This window comes from Triticum aestivum, chromosome 3D (genome assembly GCF_018294505.1).
Source record: "Triticum aestivum cultivar Chinese Spring chromosome 3D, IWGSC CS RefSeq v2.1, whole genome shotgun sequence".
In the NCBI taxonomy this organism is placed as follows: Eukaryota; Viridiplantae; Streptophyta; class Magnoliopsida; order Poales; family Poaceae; genus Triticum; species Triticum aestivum.
In genome coordinates this window covers 1,232,396-1,255,210 of record NC_057802.1, presented here as the reverse complement: position 1 = coordinate 1,255,210, position 22,815 = coordinate 1,232,396, and the positions used below count along the sequence as shown (strand labels likewise).

Below are 22,815 nucleotides of genomic sequence, written 5' to 3'. Positions count from 1 at the left end.
CCCGCACCCCCGCCCCGAGCCCGCCACCGGAACCCCTCGCCGGAGCGAGCCCCGTCGAGGTACTGCCGCCGGCCGTCTTCAACGTTGACCGGTTTTCTGAAAAAAAAAACCTTTTGTTAAAAAAAACCCTAGATCGGTTTTTTTTTCCGGTTTTCTTATTTCACGAGCGTTCACCGAACCGTTCGTTTTAACGAACGCGTTCGTCGGTTTTTCTCTGTTAACGAACGTCCGTTATTTAACCTTTCGTCCGTTTTTCTTTTTGTCGGATTTTCTCGTTATTTTCTCAGATTCGATTTCTGATCGAATTTTCGAATCTGTTTAACTTCTCGCTCGTTTATCGGAATCAGGTGATTCAAGCGCCTAGAGTTTCGTCTCGAAATTCTCTTTCCGTTTAACCAACTCAAACAAGTTTTTGCTACAGTAAAATTTGACCTAGATCCAGATTAGCAAACGAAGTTTCTTTCTTTCGCCGTTTGACTTTCGTTGCTGCTTTCGAGTTGATTCTTTTTGCAAACCGGAGTTCTTAAGTTGAACTTTCTGGTTGGATCTTTCATTCGAGTTTTACCTGTGCATTAGATGAGTACTGATTGTATGCTTGTTTGTTTGCGATAGAGTACCCGGAGTGTGCCGCTTGTTACTTCGAATCGCTAGGTTTTGCAGATCATCAGCAAGGCAAGTAACACTTTGATCATACCCCGTTCATACCCAGTTTTATTGCATTAGATCTATTTTCCTCCAACACATTGCATGATTAGGATCTAATTAAACTGTGGGTATTAGGAAGTAGTTGAGGTAGTACCTATTACCTGTTTTCTATCAAACCCTTGGGAGTTACTTCTACGTTGCTATTCTTATTGCCATGCTATGCTCGTAGACGTGGATTGGGTTTGAGAGATATCCATGACAGATGTGAGATGTTTAATAATGGTTCAACTTAAGGTGGCAACTAAAACTCACATCTGGGTGGATTGAGGCACCTGGAGAACCCAGTGTTGTCTGTATGTATAAGGTCCGCCACCCAGGCTCAAAGGGATCATGAGATTATTCATGCTAGAAACTTCCGTGTGCAGCCGCAAGCTATTATGGGCTCTAGCATAGTTGAGTAGGTTACAGGATCTCTTGAAGAGGTGGACTAGCAGATGTAGGGGAAAGTAGGTGTACCGGTCCATCCAGAGTAGAGAGTGACTGTTTCTGAAAGACTGTGTCTCGGTCATCCATTTCTCAAACATCATGCAGTGCGAGAATCAAGCGGAGGCGATCGAGTCTTGTGGGGAAAAGTGCACAAACCTCTGCAGAGTGTACAAACTGATCATGATTAGCCGTGTCCCCGGTTATGGACAACTTGAGTATCTAGTACCTGGATTATCATTTGAATCTCATCACCGTGATACTTATAATTAATTTTGTTGGGTTAATGATGTTACTTAATTGGGATTGAGTTGGAGGTACCTTCTCAATGTTTCAACCACCATGATAGTTAAATAAAAATTTATTCCTTTGATGTAGGATAAAATTGGCTTTTCGCAAAAACTATAACCATAGAGCCTTTCCACCAGCCATATATGCATATAGTATAGCCTTATCATTGTTTATTGCTCTCTATGTGTTACTTTGCCAGCATATTCTATGTGCTGACCCGTTTCGGGCTGCAACGTTTCATGTTGCAGACTTTTCAGACGACGAGTAAGGTGCCTTAGGTCGTGGTCTTATACTCAGTGATGCCGCTGGAGTTGATGGACTCACTTATCTTCCAAGTCTTCCGCTGTTATCGTTATTAGATGGCCTTAAGCCATGTTTATCATACTTAATCTCTTCAGAGATATCGATGTAATAAGTGTGTGATTGCTACTCTGTTATAAATCCTCCATTTGTACTGTGCGTGTCAGCATTACTGATCCAGGGATGACACTGGTGCACAGCAGCACAGGCCATTTGAGGTCTGGTCGCTACAAAGTTGGTATCAGAGCACACGTTGACTGTAGGACACGACCACTAAGCTTAAGCCCTAGAAAACTTCTCTCTTCTCATTTCTGACCCCTCTCCACTTTCTACTCTTTTAGGAATGGCGAATGCAAGGAGCAAGTTCATGCAACCAGATGAAGACACGCCGTTTGGACGACACTTGAAGGAAGTCACCAAGTACTTGAACATAGGAATACCAAGCGTCACCGGAACCTACAACGCTACATTACCTGAAGAGGAGAGCTGGAAGATTCAAGTTATCATTCCAAGAAGAACGTTTGCGCCAATTACGGAACCCATAAGATTGGTTTTCGAAGCACCAACTTGGAGTTTAGGGAAGAGCATGGCCGCACATATCGCCATGGGACGTATTGGAGAAGTCTATCACCAGGAGCTTAAGGATACCATTTATCAAATTTGTGGACGTCGAGACGCGCAATGGGAGATGATCAAGACCAAGAAGGATGGATCAATTGCAGCTTTCATCCAGGAGCAGAACCAACATATTCGACACCAGGAGAACCAGATATGCACGGACAAGGAAGAACTGAAGAAGGCATTCACGAAGATCAAGGAACTCCAAGAGGAACTCAAGGCTAAACGCGAAGATTATTTGGAGGAAATCAACGCGCTAGTCGGGAAGATTGACGACCTGGAGAATAAGATTGGAGCATTCGTGGGAAATCCAGTGCCAAAAGCAGAAGTCGACGAATGCACTTGTCCGGATAACTACATCATCATCGACGACACCGACTCGGAACCAAGTGAAGAGGAATGGATTGATGAAGCTGGAGCAGACATCATGGAGTCTTCAACGGATCAGAATTTTTAGTAGACTACCATATCAGTAGTAGTTTTTCCCCCATTTAGTAGTATAGTTCAAGCACTTTGTAACGCTAGATAGATCGATTGTTTTGCCTTGTTTGGATTGATTGAGTGATATTGATTGTATTTTGTCTCATGAGCATATGGGTAGTGTTTTCTCTCTAGACCTCATTCTATTCTTAAATCTCATCTTTTCTAAAACCTATCAGATGCCTCCGAGACGCGACACCGGATTTGTTTTCCCGCCAGAGATCACCCAGTTGATTCAGCAACAGAATGCCTTGATGCAAGTGTTAGTTCAGAACCAAGGCAACAACAACAACAACAACAACCCACCGCCACCACCACCTGTTGACCACTTAGCCCGTTTCTTAAGGCTAAATCCGCCGGTGTTTTCCAGTAGCACCGAGCCGATTGTTGCAGATGATTGGCTCCGCAAAGTTGGAAGGGAGTTGACCACTGCAGGATGCACAGATGCGGAAAGAGTGCGTTTTGCCGCACATCAGCTTGATGGACCCGCAGCATCATGGTGGGAGAATTATACAGCCACGCACCCTATTGACACTGTCACATGGGACCAGTTTCAGCAAGCTTTCCGTACAGCTCATGTTTCAGCAGGAGCTATGGCTATGAAGAAGCATGAGTTTCGCAACCTACGCCAAGGAGGACGCACCGTAGGCCAGTATGTGGAGGAATTCAGTAAGTTAGCACGTTATGCACCAGATGACGTTGCTACGGATGCTGCCAAGCAGGAGAAATTTCTGGAAGGACTGAATGATGAGCTGAGTATGCAGTTGATGGTAGCAACCTTCAACAACTACCAGGAGCTGGTAGATAGAGCTCTCATGATTGAAGGGAAGCAACAGCAGATTGAAAACCGCAAGAGGAAGTATGGACAAGGGAAGTACAATTCTGGAGCCCAGCAGAAGCCACGATTTACCCCGAAGCCGGGAGGACAGTTTCAGCATACCCATGGAGGAGGTAGTTCGCACAACCATAATGGCTCCAAGAATGGTAATGGGAATGGAGGAGGAAACGGACAGAACCGCACCAACCCATCTACCCCAACTAAGAGAGATCTAAGTCACATTACTTGTTTCAAGTGCCAGAAGACGGGACATTATGCAACTGATTGTCCTGAAGCCCAAAATGGAAATGGCAATGGAAGCTCTGGGAAGAAGCCGAACCCGTTCAACAAAGGACATGTGAACCACGTGAGCGTGGAGGAGATTGAAGCTCAGCCTGATGCAGTAATAGGTAAGTTTTTGGTTAAGTCATTTACTGCAACTGTTCTTTTCGATACTGGTGCATCGCATTCATACATATCAAGGGGATTCGTAAACAAGTTTAAGATGTCCACCCAAGTTCTCAAAAGCCCCATGTTAGTAACCTCGCCAGGAGCAGAGTATATGGCCACCCAAGGATGTTTTCAGATACCATTGGCCATTGGAAGGCATGTTTTCCCCACAGACCTCATTGTTTTGGAATCACAAGGTTTGGATGTGATTTTGGGAATGGATTGGCTATCGTTGTATGGAGGAAACATCGATTGTGCCAGCAAGACGATTTTGCTTACCACCCCGGAAGGAAAAAGGATCAAGTATGTATCCAGGCATATGCCGAAGAGGACTCAAGTGAATTCCTTATCAGGAGTTGTACAGGAGGAAGTACCAGTGGTGAAGGATTATCCGGATGTATTTCCAGAAGAGTTGCCAGGCATGCCACCAGATAGAGACATTGAGTTCTTGATTGAACTTTTGCCAGGCACAGGGCCAATATCTAAGAGACCGTACAGGATGCCCACAAAGGATTTGGAGGAAATTAAGAAACAGATCAAGGAGTTACTGGATAAAGGCTATATTCGCCCAAGTTCGTCACCTTGGGGATCACCAGTACTTCTAGTAGAGAAGAAAGATGGATCACTAAGGATGGTTGTTGATTACCGAGGATTGAATGAAGTGACCATCAAAAACAAGCACCCACTGCCGATGATCAATGATTTGTTTGACCGCCTGCAAGGAGCTAAAGTATTTTCCAAGATCGATCTACGATCAGGATACCATCAGTTAAAGATTCGAGAGCAGGATATACCCAAGACAACATTTACCACCAGATATGGATTGTATGAGTATACCGTTATGTCATTTGGACTGACTAACGCACCGACCTATTTCATGAACCTGATGAACAAAGTGTTTATGGAGTTTTTGGATAAGTTCGTCGTGGTGTTCATTGATGATATTTTAATCTTTTCCAAGGATGAAGAAGAGCATGAGGAGCATTTACGATTGGTACTTGAGAAGCTCAGGGAACATCAGTTATATGCCAAGTTCAGCAAATGTGAGTTTTGGTTGAAGGAAGTTGGATTCCTTGGACATGTTATTTCTGGAGAAGGAATAGCAGTAGACCCTGCCAAGGTTGACACAGTGACAAGTTGGGAATCGCCCACGACAGTTGGAGAAATCCGGAGTTTTCTTGGACTTGCAGGATACTACCGGAGATTTATCGAGAATTTCTCAAGGATTGCTAAGCCCATGACTGAGCTATTGAAGAAGGACACCAAATTTAATTGGACTGAGGAGTGTGAAGCTAGTTTCCAAGAGTTGAAGAAACGATTGGTTACATCACCAGTGTTGATTCTGCCAGATCAACGCAAGGACTATGAAGTTTATTGCGACGCTTCTCGTCGAGGACTTGGAGCAGTGCTCATGCAGGAAGGAAGAGTTGTTTCGTACGCTTCACGACAACTTAAACCCCATGAGAAGAATTATGCTACGCATGATTTGGAATTAGCAGCCGTGGTGCATGCATTGAAGACATGGAGACATTTTCTCATCGGAAACCATTGTGAAGTGTACACGGATCACAAGAGTTTGAAGTACATTTTCACGCAGAAGGAGTTAAACCTCAGACAGAGGAGATGGTTGGAGCTCATCAAAGACTATGATATGAGATTGCATTATCACCCCAGAAAGGCCAACGTAGTAGCAGACGCGTTGAGCCGCAAGAGTCATGTCAACACCCTCATGACAGGAGAGTTACCTCAGAAGTTAGCCGAGGACCTACGCGAGCTATGTTTGGAGATAGTCCCAAGAGGCTATTTAGCGACATTGGAGATTCAATCTACCTTGATGGAAAAGATCAGAGAAGCTGAAAAGACAGACAAGGAGATTGAAGAGATAAAGGAGAAGATGAGCAAAGGAAAAGCCAAGGGATTTCGTGAGGATGAGCACGATACCTTATGGTTCGAGGACCGTGTATATGCGCCAAATGATCCGGAGATCAGGAAGTTGATTTTGCAAGAAGCCCATGATTCACCGTACTCGATTCACCCAGGGAATACCAAGATGTATTTGGATTTGAAGAATACTTTCTGGTGGACCGGAATGAAGAAGGATATTGCGGAGTTTGTAGCAGTTTGTGATGTATGTCAGAGAGTGAAGGCAGAGCATCAGAAGCCAGCAGGATTGCTACAACCATTGCCGATACCCGAATGGAAGTGGGATAAAATAGGCATGGATTTTATCACAGGATTACCCAGGACTCGTTCAGGCTATGACTCGATATGGGTTGTAGTCGACCGTTTGACGAAAGTGGCTCATTTCATTCCAGTAAAGACCACTTACACCAGTGCTAAGTTGGCGAAGATATACATGACTAGGACAGTATGTTTGCATGGAGTTCCGAGGACCATTGTATCAGACAGAGGAACCCAATTTACCTCGAAGTTTTGGAAGCAACTACATGAAACATTGGGAACCAGACTGGAATTTAGTACAGCATTTCACCCGCAGACAGATGGATAGACCGAGAGAGTCAACCAGATTTTGGAGGACATGTTGAGAGCATGTGCACTAGATTATGGATCTAGTTGGGACGACAATTTGCCATATGCGGAGTTTTTGTATAACAACAGTTATCAAACCAGTTTGAAGATGGCCCCTTTCGAAGCTTTGTACGGAAGGAGGTGTAGAACACCGTTGTTGTGGGACAAAGTTGGAGACCGGCAGTTGTTTGGACCAGATTTGATTAAGGAGTCTGAACAGAAAGTAAGGTTGATTCGCGATAGGCTCAAGGTAGCCCAGTCCAGGCAGAAGAGTTATGCTGATTCTAAACGCAAGGAGACAATTCACGAAGTCGGAGACAGAGTGTATCTTCGAGTATCGTCACTTCGAGGAGTAAAGCGCTTTGGAGTTAAGGGAAAGTTAGCGCCTCGTTTTATCGGACCATACAGAGTGTTGGAACGTATGGGAGAAGTTGCCTATAAGCTGGAATTGCCCGAAGGATTGGCTGGAGTACATGATGTATTTCACGTTTCGTAGTTGAAGAAGTGCCACACAGAGATGGCTGAGATACCACTGAGAGATACTGTGCCACTGGAAGCGATTCAGTTGGAAAGTGATTTGACTTATGAGGAGAAGCCAGTTAATATTCTCGAGTATGCCAGCCGAGTTACCCGCAGCAAGGTTATCAAGTTTTGCAAAGTTCAGTGGAGTCACCACACAGAAGATGAGGCCAACTGGGAGCGAGAGGAAGATCTACGGAAAAACCACTCCCACCTGTTTTCTAGCCAACCCTCAAACACACTCGACGACATCTGACGGGAATCAACATCTCATATAGTGCCAATAATAACTTTTGTGATAGCACAATATAATCATATTTACTACATTTAAATGATCAGGAAACATATACAATAGACATTTGGAAAGTACCCCATATAAAAAAGTATTAACTGTTAATTAAGGTTGCATCCAAAACATAATATTAAAAATGATTAACATGCAAGATATATTGCATACTTGGAATCTACCTATTTTCTGTGGCATTTTCATATATAATAAATTATATTTGAAATTAGGGTTTAAAAGATATGAATGTTTCAAAAAGCATTTTGAATCTGCCTGAAAAAACAAAAATAAAACATTAAAACGGAGTAGCGCTGGGCCTAAAAAGGAAGCCCAGTGGCGGAGTTATATCCTACACCCATAAAAAATCGGAATTACGGTTTAAAAGATACAGATAATTTAGAAAATCATTTGTCTGACTTAATATCTTCCAAAATAATATTTAAAAATACTTAACAGGTAAAAAATAATCTCATATTCATATTCTACATATTTTTCTAATCAAATTTCATATATAACAAATAGAGGAACTTTTCTGAAAAATGCCATGACGGACGACCAGAAGCACTATTTGGTTTATTATTAGGGGAAGATATCTATGCAAACATGTCCGTGCGTTGCAACGGGAGAAAAAAAAATCACCCCTCAAACACACTCGACGACATCTGACGGGAATCAACATCTCATATAGTGCCAATAATAACTTTTGTGATAGCACAATATAATCATATTTACTCCATTTAAATGAGCAGGAAACATATATAATAGACATTTGGAAAGTACCCCATATAAAAAAGTATTAACTGTTAATTAAGCTTGCATCCAAAACATAATATTAAAAATGATTAACATGCAAGATATATTGCATACTTGGAATCTACATATTTTCTGTGGTATTTTCATATATAATAAATTATATTTGAAATTAGGGTTTAAAAGATATGAATGTTTCAAAAAGCATTTTGAATCTGCCTGAAAAAACAAAAATAAAACATTAAAACGGAGTAGCGCTGGGCCTAAAAGGGAAGCCCAGGGGCGGAGTTATATCCTACACCCATAAAAAATCGGAATTACGGTTTAAAAGATACAGATAATTTAGAAAATCATTTGTCTGACTTAATATCTTCCAAAATAATATTTAAAAATACTTAACAGGTAAAAAATAATCTCATATTCATATTCTACATATTTTTCTAATCAAATTTCATATATAACAAATAGAGGAACTTTTCTGAAAAATGCCATGACGGACGACCAGAAGCACTATTTGGTTTATTATTAGGAGAAGATATCTATGCAAACATGTCCGTGCGTTGCAACGGGAGAAAAAAAAATCACCCCTCAAACACACTCGACGACATCTGACGGGAATCAACATCTCATATAGTGCCAATAATAATGTGACGCCCCCGATTCGACCGTACACTAATCATGCACGCAAATGTGTACGATCAAGATCAGTGACTGACGGGAAGATATCACAACACAACTCTAAAACATAAATAAGTCATACAAGCATCATAATACAAGCCAGGGGCCTCGAGGGCTCGAATACAAGTGCTCGATCATAGACGAGTCAGCGGAAGCAACAATATCTGAGTACAGACATAAGTTAAACAAGTTTGCCTTAAGAAGGCTAGCACAAAAGTAGCAACGATCGAAGAGGCAAGGCCTCCTGCCTGGGACCTCCTAACTACTCCTGGTCGTCGTCAGCGGCCTGCACGTAGTAGTAGGCACCTCCAGTGTCGTAGGTGTCGTCGTCGACGGTGGCGTCTGGCTCCTGGACCCCAACATCTGATTGCGACAACCAGATAGAAAGGAAAAGGGGGAAAAGAGGGGGAGAAGCAACCGTGGGTACTCATCCAAAGTACTCGCAAGCAAGGAGCTACACTACATATGCATGGGTATATGTGTAAAGGGGCATATCAGTGGACTGAACTGCAGAATGCCAGAATAAAAAGGGGGATAGCTAGTCCTGTCGAAGACTACGCTTCTGGCCATCTCCATCTTGCAGCATATAGAAGAGAGTAGATTGAAGTCCTCCAAGTAGCATCGCATAGCATAATCCTACCCGGCGATCCCCTCCTCGTCGCCCTGTTAGAGAGCGATCACCGGGTTGTATCTGGCACTTGGAAGGGTGTATTTTATTCAGAATCCAGTTCTAGTTGTCATAAGGTCAAGGTACAACTCCGGGTCGTCCTTTTACCGAGGGACACGGCTATTCGAATAGATAAACTTCCCTGTAGGGGTGCACCACATAACCCAACACGCTCGATCCCATTTGGCCGGACACACTTTTCTGGGTCATGCCCGGCCTCGTAAGATCAACATGTCGCAGCCCCACCTAGGCCCAACAGAGAGGTCAGCACGCCGGTCTAATCCTAAGCGCGCAGGGGTCTGGGCCCATCGCCCTATGCACACCTACACGTTGCGTACGCGGCCGAAAGCAGACCTAGCCTAGTGGCGTTCCAGTCCAATCCGGCGCGCGGCACTCAGTCGCTGACGTCAAGAAGGCTTCGGCTGATACCACGACGCCGGGATACCCATAACTACTCCCGCGTAGATGGTTAGTGCGTATAGACCAAATGGCCAGACTCAGATCAAATACCAAGATCTCGTTAAGCGCGTTAAGTAACCGCGAACGCCGACCAGGGCCAGGCCCACCTCTCACCTGGGTGGTCTCAACCTGCCCTGTCGCTCCGCCACAAAGATCCACTTGCGGGTACTCCTACGAGCCGACCCGACTTTAGTCATCACATGTGTCATGTATGTAGTATATAAGTATATACCCGCCATCACCGCCCAGGTGATCACGGCCCGATAGTATAGCACAGCAGACGGACAAGAATGTAGGGCCACTGATGGAAATCTAGCATCCTATACTAAGCATGTAGGATTGCAGGTAAAGGTATCAACAGTAGTAGCAAGGATAGGCTATGCATCAGGATAGGATATCGAAAAGCAGTAACATGTTACACTACTCTAATGCAAGCAGTATAGAGAAGAATAGGCGATATCTGGTGATCAAGGGGGGGGGGGCTTGCCTGGTTGCTCTGGCAAGTAGGAGGGGTCGTCAACTCCGTAGTCGAACTGGGCAGCAGCAGTGTCGGTCTCGTAGTCTACCGGAGAGAAGAGGGGGAAGAAACAGTAAATACAATGCAAACATAAGCATGACGATGCGTGACATGACAATGAGCGGTGCTAGGTGTGACCTAACGCGATAGTAGGTGGTACCGGTGAAGGGGGGGAACATCCGGGAGGTATTCCCGATGTTTCGCGTTTTCGGACAGACGGACCGGAGGGGGAAAGTTGCTAGTTCGATAGGTTAGGGAGGTGTGGTGGACGAACGGACTGCGTATTCGGATTCGTCTCGTCGTTCTGAGCAACTTTCATATAGAAAACATTTTCATCCGAGTTACGGTTTAAAAGATATGAATTTTCAAAGTTTATTTGAATTTCTGGAATTATTTAAATTAAGCAAAAATGAATTATGACCTCAGCATGAGGCAATGCTGACGTCAGCAGGTCAACAGAGCGGCTGACCAGGTCAAACTGACCGGTGGGCCCCACCTGTCATAGACAGTGGGCTAACAGAAGATTAAACTAATTAATTTTTAGTTAATTAACTACTGGGCCCACCTGTCAGTGAGTGATTAGATTAATTAATTAGTTTTAATTATAAAAACATTTTCTTTTTCTTTTTCTTTTTCTTTTTTTTAATTTTTGCGGCGGGGCCCGCATGTCAGTGGCTGGGCCTGCCCAGTCAGCAGTTGACTGGGTCAACCCAGTCAACTGGGACCCACGGGGCCCACTGGCAGTGGCACTGGGCTGGCCCCAGGCCAGCCACGTCGGCGGCCGGCGCCGGAGCAACTCCGGCGACCAAAACAGCGGCGGTCCCTCGCCGGAGTTGGCCGAAATCGCGCTACGGGGCTCGGGGAGGAGCGGGGCTAGGCCCATTCGAAGGAGCTCGCAGCGCCGCATCCAGTGGTGGCCGGGGCTTCGTCGGACTTGGCCGGAATCGGCGCCGGCGAGCGGCGGAGGCGGCGGCGCGCACGGGTGCCCGACGGAAACGAGGCTACGGTGGGCTATCGAGCAAGCGGAGGGGCCGGGGGGCATCTACGCGAGGTGGGGAGTGCAACGGGCTTGAGCCCGTGACCAAATGGTCACCGGAGCCTTGCCGGCGGCGAGCTCCGCGGCGCGGCGTTCGGGCGTGCGTGGGGAAGCAGCTAGGGGGCGCGCGAGAGAGAAAGGACATGGGAGGAGGGGGAGAGGCTCACGGCGAGGCTGTAGGGAGACGGCAGTGTGCTCGGGGAGGCTCGTCGGAGGCGAAACGGGGCGGCGATCGACGGCGGCCGTGCGGGGAAGAAGAGCTCGGGGAGGTCGTTGCAGGGGCTCCGGTCTCCAACGGGCTGCACCAGACGAAGCAGCGGGCGACGGCGGTCCTTGGAGACACCTTGGGGCGGCGAGGTGGGTACGGTGGCCGTGTGAACGACGGTGAACGGCGGCGACCGCGTCGGGCGTGGGGAAGGGAGGAGTGGCGCGGATCTGGGGGAAAGAGAGAGGCGCAGAGGCCGAGAGGAGAGCGGGGGCGAGTGGGAGAGAGGCCCGAGAAGGCGGGGGGGGGGGGGTGCTGGCGCCCTTATCCTCCCCGTCGCCGGCGAGGTGGTGCGGCGGGGACCGGCCCCTGTTCCGACCCCGGTCGGGGGAACAGGGAAGGGGGCGAGTGGGAGAGGTGGGCTGGGCCGGGGGTCGGCCTAGTTGGGCCAGGGGTCTAGTGGGGGGGGCCTTCTCCCTTTTCTTTTTCTTTTTTCTTTGTTCTGTGCTCTTTTGCATTTCTTTTTATTTGTTTATTTTCTTTTCTATTTTATTTCATTTAAAAGTATTTAGGTATCTTATAAAAATGTGTTTTCTCCATAATAATTATCAGTGCAATTTCTGGCATGGCCCGAACATTTTTGTTTAAATTTTTGAAAACTTTTATTTCCCACTTTAAATTTAATTGAAGTTTGAATTAGGAGTTTGAAAGAAATGTGTTTCAAATTTGATCAAGCCCTGTTTAGCAACATGATTAGCTTAATCACAGAGAGTTACTGTAGCATGATTCTCGGGGTGTTACAAATAACTTTTGTGATAGCACAATATAATCATATTTACTCCATTTAAATGAGCAGGAAACATAAATAATAGACATTTGGAAAGTACCCCATATAAAAAAGTATTAACTGTTAATTAAGGTTGCATCCAAAACATAATATTAAAAATGATTAACATGCAAGATATATTGCATACTTGGAATCTACATATTTTCTGTGGCATTTTCATATATAATAAATTATATTTGAAATTAGGGTTTAAAAGATATGAATGTTTCAAAAAGCATTTTGAATCTGCCTGAAAAATAAATAAATAAAGCCTTAAAACGGAGTAGCGCTGGGCCTAAAAAGGAAGCCCAGGGTCGGAGTTATATCCTACACCCATAAAAAATCGGAATTACGGTTTAAGAGATACAGATAATTTAGAAAATCATTTGTCTGACTTAATATCTTCCAAAATAATATTTAAAAATACTTAACAGGTAAAAAATAATCTCATATTCATATTCTACATATTTTTCTAATCAAATTTCATATATAACAAATAGAGGAACTTTTCTGAAAAATTCCATGACGGACGACCAGAAGCACTATTTGGTTTATTATTAGGGGAAGATATCTATGCAAACATGTCCGTGCGTTGCAACGGGAGAAAAAAATCACCCCTCAAACACACTCGACGACATCTGACGGGAATCAACATCTCATATAGTGCCAATAATAACTTTTGTGATAGCACAATATAATCATATTTACTCCATTTAAATGAGCAGGAAACATATATAATAGACATTTGGAAAGTACCCCATATAAAAGAGTATTAACTGTTAATTAAGGTTGCATCCAAAACATAATATTAAAAATGATTAACATGCAATATATATTGCATACATGGAATCTACATATTTTCTGTGGCATATTCATATATAATAAATTATATTTGAAATTAGGGTTTAAAAGATATGAATGTTTCAAAAAGCATTTTGAATCTGCCTGAAAAAACAAAAATAAAACATTAAAACGGAGTAGCGCTGGGCCTAAAAGGGAAGCCCAGGGGCGGAGTTATATCCTACACCCATAAAAAAATCAGAATTACGGTTTAAAAGATACAGATAATTTAGAAAATCATTTGTCTGACTTAATATCTCCAAAATAATATTTAAAAATACTTAACAGGTAAAAAATAATCTCATATTCATATTGTACATATTTTTCTAATTAAATTTCATATATAACAAATAGAGGAACTTTTCGGAAAAATGCCATGACGGACGACCAAAAGCACTATTTGGTTTATTATTAGGGGAAGATATCTATGCAAACATGTCCGTTCGTTGCAACGGAAGAAAAAAAAATCACCCCTCAAACACACTCGACGACATCTGACGGGAATCAACATCTCATATAGTGCCAATAATAACTTTTGTGATAGCACAATATAATCATATTTACTCCATTTAAATGAGCAGGAAACATATATAATATACATTTGGAAAGTACCCCATATAAAAAAGTATTAACTGTTAATTAAGGTTGCATCCAAAACATAATATTAAAAATGATTAACATGCAAGATATATTGCATACTTGGAATCTACATATTTTCTGTTGCATTTTCATATATAATAAATTATATTTGAAATTAGGGTTTAAAAGATATGAATGTTTCAAAAAGCATTTTGAATCTGCCTAAAAAACAAAAACAAAACATTAAAACGGAGTGGCGCTGGGCCTAAAAAGGAAGCCCAGGGTCGGAGTTATATCCTACACCCATAAAAAATCGGAATTACGGTTTAAAAGATACAGATAATTTAGAAAATCATTTGTCTGACTTAATATCTTCCAAAATAATATTTAAAAATACTAAATAGGTAAAAAATAATCTCATATTCATATTCTACATATTTTTCTAATCAAATTTCATATATAACAAATAGAGGAACTTTTCTGAAAAATGCCATGACGGACGACCAGAAGCACTATTTGGTTTATTATTAGGGGAAGATATCGATGCAAACATGTCCGTGCGTTGCAACGGGAGAAAAAAAATCACCCCTCAAACACACTCGACGACATCTGACGGGAATCAACATCTCATATAGTGCCAATAATAACTTTTGTGATAGCACAATATAATCATATTTACTCCATTTAAATGAGCAGGAAACATATATAATAGACATTTGGAAAGTACCCCATATAAAAAAGTATTAACTGTTAATTAAGGTTGCATCCAAAACATAATATTAAAAATGATTAACATGCAAGATATATTGCATACTTGGAATCTACATATTTTCTGTGGCATTTTCATATATAATAAATTATATTTGAAATTAGGGTTTAAAAGATATGAATGTTTCAAAAAGCATTTTGAATCTGCCTGAAAAAACAAAAATAAAACATTAAAACGGAGTAGCGCTGGGCCTAAAAAGGAAGCCCAGGGGCGGAGTTATATCCTACACCCATAAAAAATCGGAATTACGGTTTAAAAGATACAGATAATTTAGAAAATCATTTGTCTGACATAATATCTTCCAAAATAATATTTAAAAATACTTAACAGGTAAAAAATAATCTCATATTCATATTCTACATATTTTTCTAATCAAATTTCATATATAACAAATAGAGGAACTTTTCTGAAAAATGCCATGACGGACGACCAGAAGCACTATTTGGTTTATTATTAGGGGAAGATATCGATGCAAACATGTCCGTGCGTTGCAACGGGAGAAAAAAAATCACCCCTCAAACACACTCGACGACATCTGACGGGAATCAACATCTCATATAGTGCCAATAATAACTTTTGTGATAGCACAATATAATCATATTTACTCCATTTAAATGAGCAGGAAACATATATAATAGACATTTGGAAAGTACCCCATATAAAAAAGTATTAACTGTTAATTAAGGTTGCATCCAAAACATAATATTAAAAATGATTAACATGCAAGATATATTGCATACTTGGAATCTACATATTTTCTGTGGCATTTTCATATATAATAAATTATATTTGAAATTAGGGTTTAAAAGATATGAATGTTTCAAAAAGCATTTTGAATCTGCCTGAAAAAACAAAAATAAAACATTAAAACGGAGTAGCGCTGGGCCTAAAAAGGAAGCCCAGGGGCGGAGTTATATCCTACACCCATAAAAAATCCGATAGAAAAAGGGAAAAATCCGATAGAAAAAGGGTGGCAGTTGGGAATCAAACTCAGGTCACTTGGCTACAACCAGTGGGACGACCATGTAGCTGTGAATTATTCATGGATCGCTTTCTTTTAAACAAGGCAAACTGCCGACGTGAAAAACTGAAACGTTTTCTTCACTTACGGGTGGCATGGTGGGTAATTTATAGCAACTTTCGGGGTATTTTTTTTGACGGACGACCAGAAACCCAATTTGCTTTATTATTAGATAGAGATATATAATGTTTTTAAAACAGTAAATTAATTTGACCATTAATTTGGAACAAGAAAGATGTGATATCATGAAATGTTTAGGGTGCGAAACATCATCTGTTTCGGAGTCAACGAAATAGATTTTTCTTCTAATAACAGCGAGGTTCGAGTATTTATTTTTTATTTTCGAAGACTAGGTTGCTACGTGCACTAACCCACTGGCATATCATCAACCATAGACTCATACTGCTTTGCCTGTAAGGAAAGTGAGGTTTCATTATGCCCTCTTTTGAACCTTTGGACCAAAGCTAAATTCAGCCAATAGCTTCCAAAGGTGACTGGGTGGCAAAACAGTATTTATAAGCACTATGTAAAACTATAGTTTTTTTTGCGGGGCTACCACAGCCTAAGTTAGTATAGTTTTTTTTTTGCGAAGGAAGTTAGTATAATTAACCACAATGGACACTAGTTGTTTGTGGTCCAAGTGGCAAGGCTCGTTTTCAACCAGGTAGGTCCCATGTCACTACGCAGAAAGTATAAAAGAAATCTCCTAACCTTGCGAAATTATTACTCCAAGCTTTTTATGAGAGTATGTACATACACCGTCTCTCTGCTGGACACTGAGCATCATTATCTCAACATGCATACACAGGAATCAGGGGGCGTGAGATGAGCCTAATCTCATTCTCCTGCAAAATGCTCTCTAAAAAGGAAGAAGCGATCCTGTGGAAGAAGAATTTTAAGCTTGTTGGACGCAGATCACAAACATATAAACTTTTCAAATATCTGAGTGATGCCAACTTGCACCAGGTTATATCTGTCTGGGGGATGGCTGGTGTTGGGAAATCAGCCTTTGTCAGAGACTTGTACTATGACAAGATGCTTTCTAGCAGCCAGGAATTTGACGAGTATAGTGGATGTGTCCCATCCATTCAGTTTAAGGGGTTTCTTTCGGAGCTTACTTTCGGATTTTGTTTCTGAAAAAGACCCCATTCAAGAATGTCATAAGCTTGTGGAAGAACGTCGCTGCCTCGTTGTAATCAATGATCTCCAGTCTGTGGAAGAGTGGGACTTGATACAAGCAGCCTTGGTATCTGGAGATTCTAAAAGCATTATCATTGTGATTACAATTGAAGCAAGCATCGCTGCGCACTGCACAGAAAAAAGAGAGCACATTTTTAATATCAAAGGTCTAGAAGCCTGGGTAGCCTATGATCTCTCCAATGGGAGGTATGTTTACAAGTATCCGGTTTTGATAGTTGGGAGACTAGGTTATATTGGTTTTATAGTAGAAGGGCCGTTTCTAAACTATTGGTAGAATGGGACGAGAAATATACTTTTCTCTTTCTTAAGGGACAGAGTTTTCTGGCTAGTGCGTAAATGCCATGCATGTTTGTTTTCATAAACTTAACACCTCTTGCAGTAGTCAATGTATACTTTGTTTCTAGACTGCTCACTTTATATTCTGCAACTGCAACAACAAAATGCATTGTATGTACTTAGTGTTTGCATACCGACTAACGTTGACCTTTTCATTGTTTGATCAATAGGTATCCCATAAAAATCCATTATCCCCTTTGAACGATTACAGAAATATACATGACCAACGCAAACTTATTATGAAGTGTGGAGTAATAGCTGCGACAGCTAGGTTACTGGCCATAAAGGCGGACGAATGGAAGGATACAGCAGACTCTTTGAATCACAGATTTATGCATCATCTAGAGACCGACCCAGAGTTTAATAATTTAAGGGGTCTATTTCATCAGATGCATTCCATCATACTTAATCCTCCAGATTTTCTCAAGCCATGTATCTTCTACCTGTTAATTTTTCCTCGAGACACTTACATTCAGCAGAGGAGACTAGTAAGGCGGTGGATCGCGGAGGGCTACTCCAAGCAAAGTGTGGAAATTCTCGTGGAGGAGAGTGCAAAGAATTTATTCTCAGAGCTCGTTCAACTGAACATATTCCAGAAGATACAACATTTTCCAAGGACCAATACAACGAAGGTTTTTTACGGGGTGAATGGTTTCATTCGGGAGTACATCACCTCAAGGCAGGTGGAAGAGAAGCTTGTGTATGAACTCAGTGGAGATTGTGCTATAACCACCCAAACCAAAGGGCGTCACCTTATCATATTGCCAAGTTGGAAGAGAGACAGAATTGTGCTTGAAAGTTCAGACTTCTCACGGCTATGCTCACTCACAGTGTTTGGGAAGTGGGAGTCTTTCTTCATCTCCAAGAGTATGAAGCTTCTCCGGGTGCTTGATCTTGAGGATGCGTTAGGTGTAAATGATGCCGACCTCGACAATATGCTGAAACTGCTGCATTGCCTCATGCTCCTCTCTCTACGAGGATGTCGTGAGATCTATCATCTGCCAAAGTCATTAGGAAATTTGAGCCAGCTCCAAACTCTGGATGTCAAAAACACGTCCATAGTCACCCTGCCAGCGAGTATCACTCAGCTACACAAGCTGCAGTATGTCCGTGCAGGCACCACTAATGAACCACTGGATCAAGGCCACGATGCACAACCAGCAGCAGCACACCATGATATCACGAGCACAAGCCAAAGATCAGAAACGCCATCGGAGGATGTTGACAATGAGGACAGGGCATCAACTGCAGTAGCTGCGCCATGGAGGAGAAACACAAGCCACTCGTTGTCCAACGCTAGTAGAAAAAGGGCCTTTAGTCCCGGTTCATAAGGGCCTTTAGTCCCGGTTCTGAAACTGGGAGTAAAGGGTCGTTACTAAAGCCTCCCCTTTAGTCCCGGTTCTTACACGAACCGGGACTAAAGGCCCTCCACGTGGCCGCTGCCTGGAGGTCCACCTTTAGTCCGGTACTAAAGGAAATTTTATGAATTTTTTTGAATTTTTTTTTGATTTTCAAATTTCTGAATTATTTTAACCTCTAATCTCTAATCACCCCTCATCACTGCTCAATTTAACCTCTAATCTCTAATCACCCCTCATCATTTCAAATCATCTAACTTCCGGACGGTCACCCATCCTCTCACTACTCCAGCCTGAGCATGCTTAACTTTCGGGTTCTATTCTCCCTCGTTTCCAAGTCTGCACTTGTTGTTTTCCTGACAATAGTAAGATGTCAATCCTATTAACCCTCAGGAATTTAGCTTGAGCATGAAGTCACACATTTCACTGTTTGAGTTTGAAACTATGGTTCTAAAAAACAATAATTATTTAGTAACACTAATATTTCTTGAATAAGTAGTTTGACCATAGTTTGACCACAGTTTGACCAGATTTGACCAAAATTCAAAAAAACTGAAATAATTATTTAGTAACACTAATATTTCTTGAATAATTAGTTTGACCACAGTTTGACTAGGTTTGACCAAAATTCAAAAAAAACTAAAATAATTATTTAGTAACACTAATATTCTTGAATAATTATTTAGTAACACTAATACTTCTTGAATAAGTAGTTTGACCAGATTTAAAAAAATTCAAAAAAAAAAGAAATTTGAGCATAACTTTTTTTCCTTTTAGAATTTGAGGATTCTAAAAATTTGCAAACAGGCCGTAGTATTATTCGTGCTGAACATTTTGATATATTATACGTTTTTTTCAGACATCGTATGCAAAAGTTATAGCCGTTTTACATTTTCCCTACACTTTTTGCAAAACATGTCCAAATTTAAGTTTTTAAATTTTCCTAACTAGTACATGTAGTAACATAACTACATCTGGAAGGATTTTAATTTTTGAAGTTTTTATCATTTTCTTTTGCTTTTTACAAAACTGAAAAGGCGATCCACGGGGGGGGGGGGGGGGGGGGGGTAGAGTTTGAAAATGGGACCTTTAGTACCGGTTCGTGCCATGAACCGGTACTAATGCCTCAAATCCCATTAGTACCGGTTGGTGGCTCGAACCGGGACTAATGGGCATCGCACCCTTTAGTCCCGGTTCGTGGCACCACAGGGACTAAAGGTCCCATTTGATTCGGGACTAATGCCTGTACGGTGCCCTAGCCGCTCGAACCGGGACTAATGCTCACATTAGTCCCGGTTCGTAATGCAACCGGGATTAATGCTCTTTTCTGTCCAAACCAAAGCCCTGTTTTCTACTAGTGCAAGAATAAGAAGCAGCGGCCACCCCAAGTACTTGACAATGTTAATGGCAGCGGTGTTGAGGTTGTTCGAGCTGCTGCACGGAGGATTGGTAACCTGGCTGCCTTACAAACTCTCGGTGTTGTGAGTGTGAGTAGTGCAAGTGGTAAGGCCATCCTCAAGGAGCTTAAGAAGCTTATCCAATTGCGCAAGCTCAGGGTGTCCGGCATCAACCAGAAGAACTGGAAAAGCTTGAATTCAGTCATCTCCTGTCTTGTCCATCTCGAGTCCTTGTCAGTGTATCTTGACAAGGAGGAACCAGCTGCAAAAAATTTCGTGGGTGACATGTTCTCCAACCTACCCAACACCTTGAAGAGCCTTAGGTTGTATGCATCAGATGGGAAAGGACAAGTATCGCCAGCCTGCATCAAGCATCTTGACAATCTAAGGAAGGTTCATTTTGAGTTGACTGCATCAACGCAAGAGGACATAGACAACCTTGTGGGTTTGCCATGCCAAGATACAATACATTGTCTTTGTGTCAAGCCGATTCAGGAGAGACATGTCATAAAGGATAGTCAAGCCTGCAGCTCTAGTAGTGCACATGTACATTAAGTGAACAAGTGACTTGCAGTTTTAATCCTGTGTAGTGGCTTGATATTTTGATCAAGAAAGAAAGATGTTTGGTGCTGACCTTGTTATTCCTACAGCGGAGTACATTTCTTACAAATTGATTATTACAAGGTCAGTTCAATGTACGCTGGTTAGATGTTTACGAGGTGTGTGGGCCATACTCGGCCCGTTGACCTCATCGCACCTGTTCTTGTGCGTGCGTTGGTGTAGGTGGGCTCCGTTCTTTTTTCGGCCTGGTTGTTCGGTTGCGTGTTTGGTTCGCCGGGCCGCACTTGTAGATGCGTCTGCTTTCCCCGTGGTTTGTCGACCGTTTCCTTCCTTGGCTCTGTTTCTTTGTTTTCATCTACGTTAGCTCCATGGTCGGTTCTTCGTCTAGCCGTAATGGCCCGCGGCGTCCGGGTTGACCTTCTCGGCTACGTGGGGTTTGGTTGGTCGGCGTGGTGTTCGGGGTCGTTCCGCTGCTTTGCTCAGTGTATCGGGTCGGCCTCGCTTCTATCGTTCAATCTAGAGACGTGGCAGCAGCATGATCCAGGTCGGATCCTTGGTGTTCAACGTCGGGGACGCGGGTGAGGAAGACGTCGGTGCCGTGGATGGTAGCGGTGTGGTCTGGATTGGACGGCGTTTAGGCACGGAGGCAGGCATGTCAGAGTCGTACATGTGGACGAAGACGCCCGATGCCGCCGCTGCTCTGCAGAGCGGATGTGTCCGTGACCGCCGGTGCGGCCTCCAGGTAGGTAGTGTGTCCCTGACGGCCGCTGCGGCCTCCAGGTAGGTAGTGTCCGTGACCGCCGGCGCCGGCGGTCATGCCGATCATTTGCCTCGGCGGGCCAGCAGAGTCTTTTGTTGCGCGCAAACTCTACATTATTACAGTGCGTAAATGAATGAATGATATATACAGTATAATCCATGGGTGCCATCGATGTGCAGGGGAAAAAAGTGGATTCAGTTGTGGGGACGAACACATGACTTACATTCAGGCCGCGGCCACTGGAACATACCATAGATATGGCCTGAGAGCACACGCAATGATCCATCCAGGATTCAGCACACGGCTGCGCACCATGAACCTTTGCCTGACCTGCCGCACATCTTGTCCAAAACAGGGGAGGGGAGGGAGAGGAAGCACCGAAGCAGAGCAGCTCTCCCATCTTCTTCTTCGTCGTCGTCTTCGTCCTTTGTTTTAACATCCGCTCCCTCATCTTCCTTGCAGGACTCGGTCTTTCATCTGTCCCGGTGCCACGCGGCGGCCGCATGCTGCCCAAGTACTGTATGTACACAGGAAAAATTCATACTGTATTACAACCTTGAACTACGATCGAAGTGTAATATACACCCCTGGACCGGTTTGAGACTGATTTTGACTGGTCAGCAGCCCAGTCATTGTTCGTCCGTCAGTCACCACGTATAGAGTATCTGCTACCAACAAATAGAAGTGCCCAGATTTTTTTTTTCAAAAATGGGCAAAAACTAGAAGGAAAATTCAATCTGGGCAAGTTTCAACATGTTTTGACGAGCAGGAAAAATCAAATTCAAAGCGATTTTGAGTCAAAATTTGGCCAAAAATTCAGTGTGCCCGGAATTTTTTGAAAAGGTTCTAAAAAATCCACACTACACATACATTCAATCCGGGAAAGTTTCAGCATGTTTTGACGAGCAGAAAGAAAGCTAGTAGGAAATTCAAATTAAGAGCCATTCCGAGCCAAAATCCGACCAAAACTTGACTGTGCCTAGAACTTTTTGAAGAACTTCTAAAAAAAATCCACACGACCCTTACATTAATCTAGGAAAGTTTCAACAAGTTTTGACGTATAGTAAAAACTAGAAGGAAAATTCAATATGGGTGACGTGGCCGCTTACTGGGATGTTGACCCGTCAAAACCAGTCTCAAACATAGGGTTGTTTCTTGTCCGGTTTTCGAAGTGCGAGGTTGTAAAATAGAAGGTTTCGTAGTTTAGGGTTGTACATTAGATTTTGGTGGTAGTTCGAGATTGTAAGATAGACTTCTCTCTTCTAAACATAGGCATGTTCCGGGCCTTCGCACGAAAAAAAAATTATATTTCTATTTTGAATGAAAATGAGATTTGTTTTCAGGAAATGTTTCCTGTCAACTTGCGGATCTTTCGTGCGCGTCGACCGTGTCTGCAACCGTCCGATCAACACTTGATCGTGCAGCGCGGCACAACACA

General features: G+C 42.8%; 1 pseudogene; it reads left to right on the top strand.

The window, feature by feature from the left end:
• The window catches only part of LOC123081080 (disease resistance protein PIK6-NP-like), a 27,303-nt pseudogene extending 6,692 nt beyond the window's left edge, over positions 1–20,611 (top strand).
• Positions 20,612–22,815: the final 2,204 nt, after the last annotated feature.